Source organism: Dermacentor albipictus, chromosome 2 (assembly GCF_038994185.2).
Source record: "Dermacentor albipictus isolate Rhodes 1998 colony chromosome 2, USDA_Dalb.pri_finalv2, whole genome shotgun sequence".
Lineage (NCBI taxonomy): Eukaryota > Metazoa > Arthropoda > Arachnida > Ixodida > Ixodidae > Dermacentor > Dermacentor albipictus.
The window spans coordinates 132,939,488-132,955,793 of NC_091822.1; the positions used below are offsets into that span (position 1 = coordinate 132,939,488).

Consider the following 16,306-nt stretch of genomic DNA (forward strand, 5'->3'; position numbering starts at 1 on the left):
ACAGTTCTGACAGATTGAACTGATCATGCGAAATTTGCGTTGAAGCTACCGCTCAACCGGGACAGCCCTTATGGTTAGTTTGCTTTTGCAAGAAACAAAATTAAAAAATTATTCCTGTTTTCTAGCGTTCACCGTATACAGCAATTATTTCAGTGATTAAAAAAAAGAAAAAGATGTTTGTTAACGCAGAAAAAAAAAATGTGGCAGCGGTGGGATTCGAACCCACGCCCCCGAAGAGACTGGTGCCTTAAACCAGCGCCTTAGACCGCTCGGCCACTCTACCGACACGGTCGTGGCGTGAAATCGTCATCGTTCCTGACGGCTGCAAATGGCTGCTTTAACCCACGACCGGCTTTTCCGGTCGTGCTTTAACCAAAATGTTTGGAACACGCCTTGTCTGTTGACTAAAACATTTCAGGGTGTCTACCAGCCGGGAAAACCGGGAATTCTCGGGGATTTTGAGCAGTCTGGAAAAAGTCAGGGAAAACTCAGGGAATTTGTGCCTCTATCAGGGAAAATTATCTAATTTTACTGAAAAGGAACGAAAGTCGCGGTAATGCTGTATCGAGTAACCGAGAGGAACGAATGGTCTTTGACGCTGCGTCGTCGGCTGCAGGAGTTGCCAGAGTACAGTCAACGAGCGACTTTCCGGACGCCAGATAATTCGAACGACTTCGCGGCTACATAGGGTCGATGTATGAGAACGTCTGAAAATTCGGATGCAATTGAGAACCCTTCACCGTCAGATTTTCCAGACTTTTGCGGTGACCGCAGGTCCGAAACGGCATTAATAAAAGCCACAACCGCCGCCATTTCGATAACCTCGCCGCCTCGAGGCACACTCGCACGCAGATCTGCTGGCAGGCGTAGGCACCACCGAGGCAGTGCTAGGCCTAGCTGCTTCAAGGTTTGGCATTATCTTCTTGCCGTTCTGTGCCGTGCTTTTCATTGAAAGAATTCGCCGCTGTCAGCAATGGCACCGACACCGCCTTTGTGGCCATTGCGGTTGCCTTTGAAGTTCGGAAAGCACGGCGCGTTGCATAATGCCGGTTCCCGAAAGTCAGCTTCGCTTCGTTATAGCAATGTTACGCTGTGAAGCATAACAAGTGTGGGAAGGTGCAACTGTCACGGGACACAGTATGTGTTCCTTAACTATACACAGGTGCACCCGCCATCTCCTGTCACAGTACGAGCACTGATATGCTCAATAGGTGTACTAACAGGCCTTCAGAGTTTTTTCGGGAGCGCCTGGGGTGATTTGAGCCCTTAAGGGCTGTAAAAAAAATGCATTCATTTTTTTCGGACGTTTTCGCGACCGGAGTCCAAAAAATCGTACGCTGACTGTACAATTGTTCAAGAGGATGCTTCAAATAGTCCGTGTGGCGAACTCGCAGCCGAAGGGGAACAAGAAGACAAAGGACCTATGCATTGAACAATGAACGGGAAACGAAGCATGCCGCCGCTTTTTTGAAGGAGCTTGCACTCTAAAAGCGAAGTGTTGGCTGACGCCGAAATGCAGGTGTCCCTCATCCAAGCAAAAAAAAGAACCTTTAAATAGAGTGAACCACCGTAACACTGAGGTGTTGCGCGCGGGATGAGGGTATATCAGGACAGTTGAGGTTGACTTACCAGCTGTTGCGAGAGAATCTCACTTGTGATGAAGTTCGGACCTCATACCAGTTAGCTTGCCATCAGTTGATTGAAACAGCTCATATTCGAAAATATTCTGTATGCATCTCTTTTTTATTCGTATTATAGAATGTTCGACTTGATTTGCAATGGGTTTTACTATTAATTTTCTTTCGAAGATATTTTATTCGCTTTGCATTTTACTAACCCCTCCATTCTACTTTCTTTTTGAATAAAATAAACACTACCCCTTACTATTCAAATGGGACTACGTTGTTTTTTTTATTTTTGACATGCTTACTAGAGAGTGACACCGTGGGGCGACATGATGTAGGGAGCCCGTCTTGACATGAAACAAAGTTCTAAGTCACTCAGGGAAAGCCTGGAAAACTCGGGGAACTTGGAATTGTCAACTTGGTAGACACCCTGCATTTTATCCGCCAGTCCATAACGCTGACAACGACGAAAGCAAAAGAAGCCAGTTGCCTTCATAACATGTCTTTCGACAGTGACCACGCTTGTCTGCTTGGGACACGTTACCGAGGCGATCATTTAGGAAGGCACCGACGGCAAAATTTTGTACCCCGCTTTTCTTGCTTCTTCGGATAGCTGTCTACCCTGTAACCGTAGTGCCATGCCATAATTAATTGAACGCATCCTCTTTTAAGGTTACCATTTCAGAATGCTCACCAAATGGAGTACGGCTTCTTATAGCGTAATCTTTGTTTAGAAAGTATATCTGTACGTCGCGAAAATCGGAGGTAGTGGCGAAAGCTGGACGCACGAGCCATAACTTCTCTGCACTCCGCACGAAATAGTAAGCTTGGTTTTCAGCTTTCGCTTTTGTTAGGCGATGATTTGTTAGTTCGATGAGAAACTACAAATAACTTTTTCTGTGCTTTCCTTGGATTCATTGCCTGTTGGCTTCGTATGGTTGTGACTAAACACAATCGCGTCCGCTCGCGTCCCCCTTCTTCTCGTTCATGAAATAAAGACGTTATTTTGTCTGACGCTCCGTCTGATTCAGAAGTTAGACAATCTGTTAAATGCACTTTAGGTTTATTTGTAGACGTTAGTAAAGCCTTTGATCAACCAGATTATGACGTTCTTCTTCAGGAGCTTTCAATTTGAGGAATTCGTTGAACGCCCCTAAATTTGTTGAGATCGTTCCTTGAGAACAGACGTTGATGGAGGCGAAACGCGAAAACACCCGTGTACTTAGATTTAAGTGCACGTTAAGCAACCTCAGGTGGTCGAAATTATTCGGGAGCCGCCCATTACGGCGTGCCCCGTAATCAAAACGTGGTTTTGGCACGTAAAACCCCATAATTTAATTTTAAGAACGGTCGTCAGTGCGTATGGTTAGGCAACGAGTAGTCATCTTTACATACTGCAGTCAGAGGCGTGCCGTAGAAGAGCGTGTTAGTACCGATACATTTTATTTTTCTATGGGAACCGTATAGTAAACGTTGATGCAACTGCTGAATTTGTCAGGTAAGCTGATGACTGCACCGTCACTTTATTTGGTCCAGTAGCGAGTGAATTGGTAAAAAGACGCAATATTGCAGTGGGGTAATCTGAGCTGTTGGTCGCAGTGAAACAGACTTAAGTGTAATTTATCTAAAGCAAAACTAATATATTTTTTTTTATGCTGGAAACAATCTTCCTGCGCTAAAAGGCAGCATTTTCTGCAATGTACAGGCAAGGAGTGAACACTGTCGAAGAACATAAGGTCCTTGGTGTGTGACACTGTCAGCACGCTTTACAACACACCCTCGTGGAACGGACACGTATATATACTCTGCAAAATACTGTCTGCAGTTACTGGAGCATTGCCACAATGCGGAGACATTCCTCTGCCGTAAACGAAACGCCTAATCTACCACGTACTTTTTTGCCTGGCATGGAAATTATTGTTGCCATGTGTGGCTGACTACCGCAAAAACAAACCTTTTGAAGATTCTCACTAAATAAATATACAAAGCGATTTCGTCATACTGGAAAGCGTGCACGGCTGAAAGTGCTCCCCCTTATAACGGGGAGCACTTTCAGCTGTAGTGTAAACAAAAGAAACTGAACTTTTTGGCAGCGTCGGGATACGAACCCACGCCCCCGAAGAGACTGGTGCCTTAAACCAGAGCCTTAGAACGCTCGGCCTCGCTACCCACGTATGCGTGCCTAAAACAATCGCCATTGTTGAAAAGACGGCAAACGCCGACTCGTGTACCTTTTCTATGGACAAAGAATCTGGCGAAAAGGAAGAACAAAACAGAAAATGAAAGGAACCTTAATACAACATAAAACGAAAGAACAAGTAAGTCTGGCAATTTTGCGTAATGCTTTTCAGTAGATGTTTAAAGGCTGTTATACGTTTTGCTCAGGACGGCTAATATTCTGCCCGGCAACGCCGCCGACAGCTCCTCATGCATGCTGTCCGCGATTGCGCAGCAAGGAAGCTGTCACGTGGCATAGTCTCTTTTGAACCATAGAGGAATAATGTCTCGCACGCTGTCATGGCGCTAGAAACGGAGAAAACATTGACAACCATGAATACTTTCCGGAGCTTTCCACCGAATCACTATAACTGTACCCTCATTGGTTTCAACGGCTCACATGACTCGTGCTCATATATAGCATGTGCCTTCCAAACTCTTGTCCCGCTGTTTTGTCTGCGCTGGTCGCTATGTTGAACGATAGTCAAAAATAGCTCAGCTTCGAGCTCACCTGCTGCGGCCTCATTCCGATGGGGATGGAATACAAAAGCGCTCGCGTACCGACAGCTTTGGGTGCACACTGACCAACCCTAGGCTATCTAACTCAAACGGTAGTTTACCGCTAACATGTCTCTCATAGCCTCTGTTGTGTTTCGGGAAGTAAGGGACACGATTAATCAATGAGTCAATCAATCTTCATTCATGCGGCTTTAAGATGTGCCGTTCGCATGCACGGAAGAAGGAAAAGGTTCAGGAGGGAGCATCACGGGACAATCTTAAAGCCTATAGTCGTAAAAAATATAAGGAAAGCATTTCATGGGAAATACGACCTCTCCACGTGAGGCGCAAGCAGTAATTCCTATAACAGCGGAGTGCGTAGAGAGTACGGCCAAGAGTAGAGGGGAGAGTCGATAATGATGAGGGCGTCACGTGCAGCTATCGCAAACCAAAATAGATCTGGAAAATCTGGCAACCACGGAGTGCCTACTTTCCGAACGTCGAGGCACATCGGAGAGAAAGAGGAGCGGCGTCAGTGGAGGTTGGGTTATCGGGGCTAGCTGCCTGGCGTCGTGTTCTCGCCTGTACTTTTCTCCTTCCGCCTACTTTGTGAGAGAAAAGAAAAACATCTGGCAGCGGTGGGATTCGAACCCACGCCCCCGCAGAGACTGGTGCCTTAAACCAGCGCCTTAGACCGCTCGGCCACGCTACCCACAGGGAAGCTAGCTCGGCGCAGATCACCGCCTGCCTGTTGCAATCGCCATTCTCGTTTCAGGTGGCCTATTTTTTCCAACACGCGCTTGCTTCCCACCGAACCGGTTACACGCCGATTTCCCGAGGCAACGAGGGAAACTTGAAGCTAATCATTTTGCCAGAGGCTTTGAATTCAAATTCGTTTAGGATATGAAAGCTGAGGTTGCTGAAGAAGGTTATTAGTGTACTTTATTTTATTATATGATATAGTGGCGGTGATCGGACAATTTGTAATTTCTGCCACCGTATTCGCTATAGTAGTAGTAGTAGTAGTAGTAGTAGTAGTAGTAGTAGTAGTAGTAGTAGTAGTAGTAGTAGTAGTAGTAGTAGTAATAATAATAATAATAATAATAATAATAATAATAATAATAATAATAATAATAATAATAATAATAATATAGGCAATCTGAAACTTATAGGTCATTCGAATTCTAGAAAGGAGCATGGACAGTGGTTACTCAGGTCATCGAGCTGATAACTGGGATAAGTACGCCCTGTCACTGGTGCAGCTGTCTCGCAAAAATAAACCCAAATAAAACTAGAAAAACAACTTGTACTACTTGCCATGAACAGTGGCGTAGCCAGAAATTTCGTTCGGGTGTGTGTAGGGGGGGGGGGGGGGAGGGCTCACGTTGTAGCTCGGTCTCCCCCTTATAGAATTTGTCGAGGGACCAAATACGTGAATCGCTGCATTACGATTGCCAAAGATGCTGCAAATGAATTCATGAACGCTATGCCCTGCCAAAACAAGTAAAATATGTATATCCTTATAAAAGAATATACTCGTATGTACCAAAAATTGTGTCCGAAATAACTGATATCAATGCTTCCATGTTTTTTGTCTATTTAATAAGTAAAGAAAGTATCACACGAAATTTAGAAATATATCAGTTTGAATACAGCAAAGCAGTGCATGCCGCTTATATGAACAATGTAAAATCCATAAAAGGAACAAGTTGAGGACAAATATTGTCACGTGGTAGTGACGGTGAAGAAAGAACACAGTAGCAGTACTGTGAAAGACAAAACTAGCTTTTATTGGGCGAACCTGTGCCCACAAAACAGGCTACACTTAAAGCACAACGATAGCGGCGAACACAGTCGGCGATCGTCGAAAATCTGATCAGCGGGTCAAGCGCGTCAGCTTTTATAGATCAGTCGTCGAATGTTCCAGATTAACTGATGGGACCCGCGTGTCTTCCACAAAGTTCTACACCATTCGTGTCATGCGATGAAATCTGATAACACAAGGTTCGGCGACAACAGACACGCGGATAGAAGCGTCGATAACTTTCCAGAAACGTCGGATACATGCAGGCGTGTCCCTCGCTCTGCGATTACAGTTGTTAAGCGGCGAAACGTGGTTGCCCGATAAAGATAAGTACACGTGTCATTACCCCCCTCTTAAAAAGCATCGACCCGATGCTGCAAACAAACGAAAGTAACAAAGAAAAGCACTCGTAGCAAAGAAAACAACAGGGAAGTTCATCAGCGTCCGTAAAATGGTTTAAGGCGCACCACGTGGAGCACTTCAGATCGTGCGCGGCGCCGCTGTGAGTGCGAAATGCCGTCTGGCACGACCTCATAGTCCAGAGCGCCAATACGTCGGATGACCTTGTAGGGTCCGAAATAGCGTCGGAGTAGTTTCTCACTGAGTCCTCGTCGGCGTATCGGTGTCCAAACCCAAACACGGTCGCCGGGCTGGTACTCAACAAAGCGTCGTCGGAGGTTGTAGTGTCGGCTGTCGGTCCTCTGTTGGTTCTTGATCCGTAGGCGGGCGAGCTGTCGGGCTTCTTCGGCGCGCTGGAGATAGCTAGCGACGTCAACATTCTCTTCGTCAGTGACGTGGGGCAGCATGGCGTGGAGCGTCGTCGTCGGGTTCCTGCCGTAAACCAGCTTAAACGGCGTGATCTGTGTTGTTTCTTGCACCGCCGTGTTGTAAGCAAATGTTACGTACGGCAGGACGGCATCCCAGGTCTTGTCTTCGACGTCGACGTACATCGCTAGCATGTCGGCGAGGGTCTTATTCAGCCGCTCCGTAAGGCCATTCGTCTGCGGGTGGTAGGCCGTGGTCCTCCTGTGCCTTGTCTGACTGTATTTCAGAATGGCTTGGGTGAGCTCCGCTGTAAAGGCCGTTCCTCTGTCGGTGATGAGGACTTCTGGGGCGCCATGTCGAAGCAGGATGTTTTCGACAAAAAATTTCGCCACTTCGGCTGCGCTACCTTTCGGCAGTGCTTTAGTTTCAGCGAAGCGGGTGAGGTAGTCTGTCGCCACGACGATCCACTTATTTCCGGTTGTTGACGTCGGAAAGGGTCCCAGCAAGTCCATCCCGATCTGCTGGAATGGTCGGCAAGGAGGCTCGATTGGCTGTAGTAATCCGGCTGGCCTTGTCGGCGGTGTCTTACGTCGCTGACAGTCTCGGCATGTTCTGACATAATGGGCGACGTCGGCGGTCAGGCGCGGCCAATAATACTTTTGTTGTATCCTCGAGAGTGTCCGGGAAAAACCGAAGTGTCCAGCGGTCGGATCGTCATGTAGGGCGTGCAATACTTTTGGACGAAGTCCTGACGGGACAACAAGAAGGTAGTTGGCGCGGACTGGTGAAAAGTTCTTCTTCACGAGGAGATTGTTTTGAAGCGTGAAGGAAGATAGTCCGCGCTTAAATGCCCTGGGGACAACGTCGGTGTGCCCTTCCAAATATTCCACCAGGCCTTTTAGCTCCGGGTCTGCCCGTTGCTGCTCAGCGAAGTCTTCTGCGCTTATCATGCCAAGGAAGGCGTCGTCATCTTCGTCATCTTGCGGCGGCGGGTCAATGGGGGCACGTGATAGGCAATCGGCATCGGAGTGTTTTCGTCCGGTCTTGTAGGTTACAGTGATGTCGTATTCTTGTAGTCTGAGGCTCCACCGCGCCAGTCGTCCTGAAGGATCCTTTATACTCGTTAGCCAACACAAAGCGTGATGGTCACTGACGACTTTGAATGGCCTGCCATAAAGATAAGGGCGAAATTTAGCTGTAGCCCAAACGATGGCGAGGCATTCCTTTTCGGTCGTCGAATAGTTGCCTTCCGCTTTTGACAGCGACCGGCTAGCGTAAGATATCACCTGTTCGACTCCGTTTTTCCTCTGGACTAGAACGGCACCGAGGCATAGGCTACTGGCGTCAGTATGGATTTCTGTATCGGCGTACTCGTCGAAGTGCGCAAGTACCGGTGGCGATTGCATGCGTCGTTTCAGTCCTTCAAATGCGTCGGCCTGCGGCGTTTCCCACTTGAACTCAACATCACATTTAGTTAGACGTGTCAACGGCTCGGCGATGCGTGAAAAGTCCTTGACAAAGCGCCTGTAGTAGGCACACATGCCAAGGAATCTACGCACTGCCTTCTTGTCGGTGGGCTGCGGGAACTTTGCGATGGCAGCTGTTTTCTGCGGGTTGGGGCGTACTCCGGATTTACTGATGACGTGGCCTAGGAACAGAAGCTCGTCGTAAGCGAAGCGGCATTTTTCTGGCTTCAGAGTGAGCCCTGATGACTTGATGGCCTCTAGTACTGTGGCAAGCCGCCTAAGGTGATCGTCGAAATTACCGGCGAATACAACGACGTCATCCAAGTAAACGAGACAGGTCTGCCATTTCAATCCCGCTAAAACCGTGTCCATCACGCGCTGGAACGTTGCAGGCGCCGAGCACAGTCCAAATGGCATAACCTTGAACTCGTAGAGGCCGTCTGGGGTGATGAAGGCGGTCTTTTCGCGATCTCTTTCGTCGACTTCTATTTGCCAATAGCCAGACTTGAGGTCCATCGAGGAGAAGTACTTAGCGTTGCAAAGCCGATCCAATGCGTCGTCTATCCGTGGAAGGGGGTATACGTCCTTCTTCGTGATCTTGTTCAGACGACGATAATCGACGCAGAAACGTAGGGTTCCGTCCTTTTTCTTCACCAGGACAACAGGGGATGCCCACGGGCTTTTCGACGGCTGGATGATGTCGTCGCGCAGCATTTCGTCGACTTGTTCTCTTATAGCTTCGCGTTCTCGCGGCGAAACTCGGTAAGGGCTTTGGCGGAGTGGTCGGGCGTACTCCTCGGTGATTATGCGATGCTTGGCGACTGGTGTTTGTCGAATCCTCGATGTCGTCGAAAAGCAGTCTTTGTATCGTCGGAGCAGACTTCTGAGCTGCTGTTGCTTAATCACTGGGAGACTTGGATTAATGTCGTAGTCTGGTTCGGGAACCGTGGTCGTCGGGGTAGATGTGGCGGAATCCGAGAGGACAAACGCATTACTGGTTTCCACAATTTCCTCGATGTACGCGATCGTCGTGCCCTTGTTGATGTGCATGAACTCCGGGCTGAAGTTTGTCAGCAACACTTCAGTTTTCCCTCCATGCAGTCGAGCGATCCCTCTTGCGACGCAAATTTCACGGTCTAGCAGGAGGCGTTGGTCGCCTTCGATGACACCTTCTACGTCAGCGGGTATTTCGGTGCCGACCGAAATAACAATGCTGGAGCGGGGCGGGATGCTCACTTGGTCTTCGAGCACACTCAAGGCGTGGTGACTACGAGGGCTCTCCGGCGGTATCGCTTTATCTTCCGACAGCGTTATTGACTGCGACTTCAGGTCGATGACTGCGCCGTGTTGGTTCAGGAAGTCCATACCGAGAATGACGTCTCGAGAACACTGTTGGAGGATAACGAAGGTGGCAGGGTAAGTCCGGTCATGAATGGTTATCCTTGCCGTGCAGATTCCAGTCGGCGTAATCAGATGTCCTCCAGCGGTGCGAATTTGAGGGCCTTCCCATGCAGTCTTAACCTTCTTCAACTGGGCGGCGATGTGTCCACTCATGACGGAGTAATCAGCACCGGTGTCCACTAAGGCGGTAACTGCGTGGCCGTCGAGAAGCACGTCGAGGTCGGTGGTTCTTTGTCTGGCGTTGCAGTTAGGTCTTGGCGTCGGATCACGGCTGCGTCGTGGTGAACTGAAGCTGGAACGTCGCGTCGTCAAGTCGTCTTTCGTCGGTGTAGTCTTGGCTTGCTGACTTCGTCGGGACGGCGGCGTGTCGTCATTAGGTCGTCGAGATGGTTTCTTCGTCGACTTCGTCGGCGGCGGAGGATCTTCGTCAGTTCGACGAACAGCAACCGCACCTCCATCGGTTGCTGCTTTTAGTTTTCCGGATATGGGCTCGCTGACCGGCCCCGGGCTGGGCCAGTGTATGGTCGGCGCTGCGGCGACAGGTAGCGGCCTGGTGATGGCGTAATAATAATAATAATAATAATAATAATAATAATAATAATAATAATAATAATAATAATAATATAGGCAATCTGAAACTTATAGGTCATTCGAATTCTAGAAAGGAGCATGGACAGTGGTTACTCAGGTCATCGAGCTGATAACTGGGATAAGTACGCCCTGTCACTGGTGCAGCTGTCTCGCAAAAAAAAAACCAAATAAAACTAGAAAAACAACTTGTACTACTTGCCATGAACAGTGGCGTAGCCAGAAATTTCGTTCGGGTGTGTGTAGGGGGAGGGGGGGGAGGGCTCACGTTGTAGCTCGGTCTCCCCCTTATAGAATTTGTCGAGGGACCAAATACGTGAATCGCTGCATTACGATTGCCAAAGATGCTGCAAATGAATTCATGAACGCTATGCCCTGCCAAAACAAGTAAAATATGTATATCCTTATAAAAGAATATACTCGTATGTACCAAAAATTGTGTCCGAAATAACTGATATCAATGCTTCCATGTTTTTTGTCTATTTAATAAGTAAAGAAAGTATCACACGAAATTTAGAAATATATCAGTTTGAATACAGCAAAGCAGTGCATGCCGCTTATATGAACAATGTAAAATCCATAAAAGGAACAAGTTGAGGACAAATATTGTCACGTGGTAGTGACGGTGAAGAAAGAACACAGTAGCAGTACTGTGAAAGACAAAACTAGCTTTTATTGGGCGAACCTGTGCCCACAAAACAGGCTACACTTAACCCTTTCAGGCGCCACTTGCAATTATGCATAGAAAAAAATCTTTTTTATATATAAACATTCTTTTTGGGACCTAAGAAACACAAAACCATCGAATTCTTGAAAGTTATCATGAAACTTTATTATTTCCAACATCGTACACAATTGTGTACACAGCGCCTCGGTGGTCACAAAATTCACTTGTGGAATGCGAGGAAGCAATTTCTCTCTTTCGTCAGGCACAGTTGCACGGCGCATTTCATGCAGAATATCCGGGTGCCTCGTGTGCACTTCTCGAGCTTGCACCTAATTCGCACCTTCTGGTCGCGAGATTCGGACCAATGGTCAAAGGAGTCGTAGTGCGCGTCGGTGCAAGGAAGCGATATTCTTGCTTTTTTGCCCTATCTTCGGTTGTGGTGCTTGGATCTCTGCAAGAGAAGGCCTTCCACGCTCTTTCTCGGGTAGTACCGACTTAATTAATGCTTCGGCAGCTTGCAAGCAAGCGAAAATTCATCAAATATAGGAGTTTAGCTCTAGGCAGCGTTTGATTGTCACGGTGGTAGTCCAGCCAAGAATTGCAGATACCCAGGTTCACAAAAGGACAAAACACTCTGTGTCCACTTCTTCAGCTTGCGTTCCCCAAGCTAACCCGCAGAACATATGCACCCCCACACAAGTCACTACCTAGAGAGCAGGAGCGATTCCTCCGAGCTCTACAGGTCAATACATTCCCCCACCCAACCAGAAATCACCTCATAGACCCTACAAAATTCTCTCCGCAATGCCGCTTCTGCGCAGAGCCCGGGTCCCTCAGGCACATAGTAGGGGGTTGCAGAGCGGCACCATTAAATCATCCGAACCCTTACCCCACTAACGAGCTTTGGGAGAGAGCCTTGGCCAGCTCCGACCTCGAGGATCAGCAACGGCTGATTGCGAGGGCCCAGGACGCGGCCCGAGCTCAAGGCATCCTGGAATGAGGACGCCTCTCCCTAGCTGCATTTACCTAATAAAAATGTTTATTCTCTCTCTCTCCCCTGCAGCAGCATCTTCCTCTTCTGTGAGATTGGTGAACACAGCTGCAACGCAGGCGTCGGTCGCTTCGCACGTGGCTTCTTCTTCGTCACTTTCCGCAACGTCTGAAACATTTATCAGCAATGAGCTCCAAAAGCCTTTCAGGTGTCTTTTGGGTTTTCTTATACTTGTTTGCAATGTAGAAAGAATGACGAATGGCCAAAAAACCTGGAAAGAAAATCAAAGCAACTCTCAGCGTTCTTCATTTCTGCAGCGGCCACGGCGCTTTGTACACAATCGTGTACACATGCGCGTGCGAGCGTTAGCGTTCGGTCATCTCCTCAGAAAGGATAAAATTATCACTCCTCGGTACTTCATATGATGCACAAGCGCGTCTAATTTTTTTTCGCTTGCCACAATGAAATAAAGCGGCTCTAAAAGAATAAGAACTTGACTCACCGCTCTTTGCTGCTCCGGCGTCCGCCATTTCTTGTTTTGATATGAACATCTTCACCGAAATGCGACAGATGGTGCCCAAAATGCACATGGTTGTCAGTTTAAAGTTTGGGAATGTGCTAAAGCCAACCTAATAGAAAATTGCGCGCCCTAAACGCGAAAAAACACCAGAAGTACAATGTACACAATTGTGTACAAGGCGCCTTAAAGGGTTAAAGCACAACGATAGCGGCGAACACAGTCGGCGATCGTCGAAAATCTGATCAGCGGGTCAAGCGCGTCGGCTTTTATAGATCAGTCGTCGAATGTTCCAGATTAACTGATGGGACCCGCGTGTCTTCCACAAAGTTCTACACCATTCGTGTCACGCGATGAAATCTGATAACACAAGGTTCGGCGACAACAGACACGCGGATAGAAGCGTCGATAACTTTCCAGAAACGTCGGATACATGCAGGCGTGTCCCTCGCTCTGCGATTACAGTTGTTAAGCGGCGAAACGTGGTTGCCCGATAAAGATAAGTACACGTGTCAATATTTTAATGACACTTTGCCATTCAAGAGCCTTGTTTACATTTTTGTACATATGCAACGGCCAGGGAAAAATCTCAATGACGTTGTCCTTTGTCCCAATATATTGCGCAGGAGCAGCTATAACCAGTGGTATATTGGGAGTAATTGCACCGAAATTACAGTCGCAACAGAGAGCACACATAAAAAGCAGTTCTGCACTATATACGAGGGTGAGCCAAATGAATGTGAGCCAATGCGAATATATGACTGACGGGGTACTTTATTTAAAGTAGTCTTCATGAGCATTTACACATTTGTCCCACTGACTAACGAGTCGCATGATTACCGCTCATAAAGCTGCTTGGGTTACGTTTCAAAAAGTCTGTAACTCTTTCACGTCATTGTCCGATGCAAATCTGGTTCCCTTGAGCTGATTTTTCAATTGCGCCAAAATGTGGAAGTCGCAAGGCGACAGGTCTGGGCTTTATGGCGGATGCATGCAGCGTTTCCCACTGGTACTTTGCCCGTTTTGCGTCAACCACATCAGTGACGTGGGGACGGGCATTGTCGTGAAGCAAGATGACCCCATTCGCCAATTTTCCACGTCGGTTGTTCTTGATTCCGACACGCAGCCGATCCGGAATTTCACCATATCGGAAACGATTGATAGTCTCTCCAGGCTTAGCAAATTCAATCAGTAGTGACCCCTGGCCATCTAAAAAAAGTCAACAACACATTTCCGGCGGAAATGACGGCCTTTGATTTCTTTGGGTGGTGGTGAATTCGAATGTTTCCACTGTAAGCTTTGGCATCGTGTTCCAGGCTCGTAGTAGTGGCACCATGATTCGTCTCTAGTTACAATTGCAGGCGAGAAGTCGTCACCTTCATTGTGATACCGGATCAGATGAGCCAAGGCAGTGCCGAACCTCCCCGTCTACTGGCGGTGGTTGAAAATCTTGGGCATCCGTTGCGCATACAAGAGCCGACAACCGAGTTGTTCATGAATTATGGTGTGAACCGAACCGTGACTCATGTTCGCACGCTTTGCTAGTTCGTCGATGCTTATCCTCCGTTCTTGTCTAATCAGCTCATGAACATTTACAACTGTGTTGGGGGTGATTGCACTGTGGCTTTGGCCCGGTCTTGGATCGTCATTGCAACTTTCACAATTTTCTTTGAACCGTTTTCTCCAACGCTTCACAGTGGCCAATGAAATGCAATGTTCACCGTATATGAGAGATGCCTGTGTGCTACGCGCATGCCTCGAAGATAATGAACGGGAGCATTATTGCGCGGTTTGGGTTGGTTCACTTTCATTTGACTCGCCCTTGTACATTAGAATTGCGAAGATACAGTTTGGTAAATGCGAAAAAAGTGTCACTGGAAATAAAGTTCCACTGCACGCATCGCAACAATATATTTAAATATACGTATAAATCTCCAATAAATCTACGTACCTAAGCAAGTGGCTACTTCGGCGTCGATTCTAGGAACGCTAGAGGAGAGATGCTGGTAGAATTCGCAGAAAGGTATAGGCTGCGAATAATGAATGCCTTCTTCAGGAAGCGTAGCAACAGAAAGTGGACCTGCAAAAGTCCTAATGGTGAAACAGGAAATGAAATAGATTTCATACTTTCTACCAATCCCAGCGTATTGAAGCATATTGAAGTGTTAAGTACAGTGCAGTGATCATAGGTTGGTGAGGTCTAGGATTCACTTCAATTTGGAGAGATAAAGGATTAAATTGGTCAGGAAGAAACAGGCCAACCTAGGCGCAGTAAAGGTAAAAGCAGACCAATCAAGGCTGCTACTTGCAAACAAATATGCAGCCTTAGGACAGGGAGACGAAGATGACATAGAGGTAATGAATGAAATTGTAACTTGGCTGGCTTCAGAGGCAGCATTGAAATGGGAGGTGGGGCACCAAGGCAACCAGTACGCAAGCTTTCCCAAATAAGAAAGGACATAATAAAGGAACGACAAAGAATGAAAGTGTCCAACTCAAGAGATAAGATAAAATTTGCGCAACTGTCAAAACTGATCAATAATGAGAAAATAAGGGATATTTGAAATTACAACGTGACAAAGACTGAGGATGGATGGATGGATGAAAAACTTTATTAGGGTCCTTTAGGGCGCGCACTAGACTGAGGAAGCCTTAAAAAATGGACGCAGCATGAAATCAATGAAAAGTAAACTTGGCATAGGACAAACCAAAATGTATGCACTGAGAGATAAGCAGGGTAGTATGACCATCAATCTCGAAGGCATAGTAAAAGCAGGGGGAGAATCTTATACTGACCTGTACAGTACCCAGAGGAGCCACGATACCTCCATTCTAAGCAGTAATGAACAGGTTGCAAAGACTAGTTCTATAACTACGAATGAGGTTAGAAGGACCTTGCAAGACATGAAGCGGGGAAAAGCGGCATTATTATTATTACTGTTATTATATTATACTGTTATTATTATTATTATTATTATTATTATTATTATTATTTCTTTTGAACACATATACACATATACACAGTTAACAGGAAAGGGAAAGCGAGGAGCAAGCTGGCAACTGCCACCGGAAGGGGCACAACGCCTGCCTACTCTTCTGAAGGGAGGTGACAGCAACATAGAAATGGAAGAATAGGAAGGAGAGGAGGAAAAAGGAAAGAGGAAAGGAAGAGCAACAGGACAAATCTAAAGATTAAAGTAGAACTCTGCAGCCGGAATTAAAGTGACACCGCGTCGAACACCCTCCACAATTATCAACCACATCCATGGCTAGTTCGCGATGCGACTAATTGTGTTCTCCACGATGAGACGCCAAGTACAGCTGCACGTAATCACCGTTTTACCGGTAGTTGGTTCACTATATACACTACAAGGTGTTTGAACCGGCCACCTCCCATCTTCGAAGGAAGAAGCGTTAGGGCACAGTACTGATCACACACAGTAGGGCCGGTCACTGAAGGTCACGCTACTACAGAATGTTGAATGTTTATGCTACAAACGTGAACCTAAGTTAGTTAACTCTATAAAGGTTAGTAGGGCGCGATGAGCCTGATCACGTTTAGATGCACAATCACTGGGGTATAAACGTTCCTCGAGTGTCGCGAACCGCAGGCCAAGGAGATGATAGTTTCTCACTAGCCAGATGCGCTGCGCACTGAAAGCGGGACATTCAAATATAAGGTGCTGAAGTGTCTCGTAGCAGCCACAAGACGTACACAATGGACTTTCCACACGCCCTTGTCTGTATAAACGTTCGTGCAGGTTCAC

At 47.2% G+C, this 16,306-nt stretch overlaps 2 non-coding genes across 2 annotated transcripts; both read right to left on the reverse strand.

Annotated features, from left to right (window-relative positions):
- Positions 1-201: 201 nt before the first annotated feature.
- TRNAL-AAG (transfer RNA leucine (anticodon AAG)) lies at positions 202-283 on the reverse strand. Its single transcript has one exon. It is a non-coding gene; the product is annotated as a tRNA-Leu (tRNA).
- Positions 284-4,970: 4,687 nt separating this feature from the next.
- TRNAL-AAG (transfer RNA leucine (anticodon AAG)) lies at positions 4,971-5,052 on the reverse strand. The gene has a single exon. It is a non-coding gene; the product is annotated as a tRNA-Leu (tRNA).
- Positions 5,053-16,306: the final 11,254 nt, after the last annotated feature.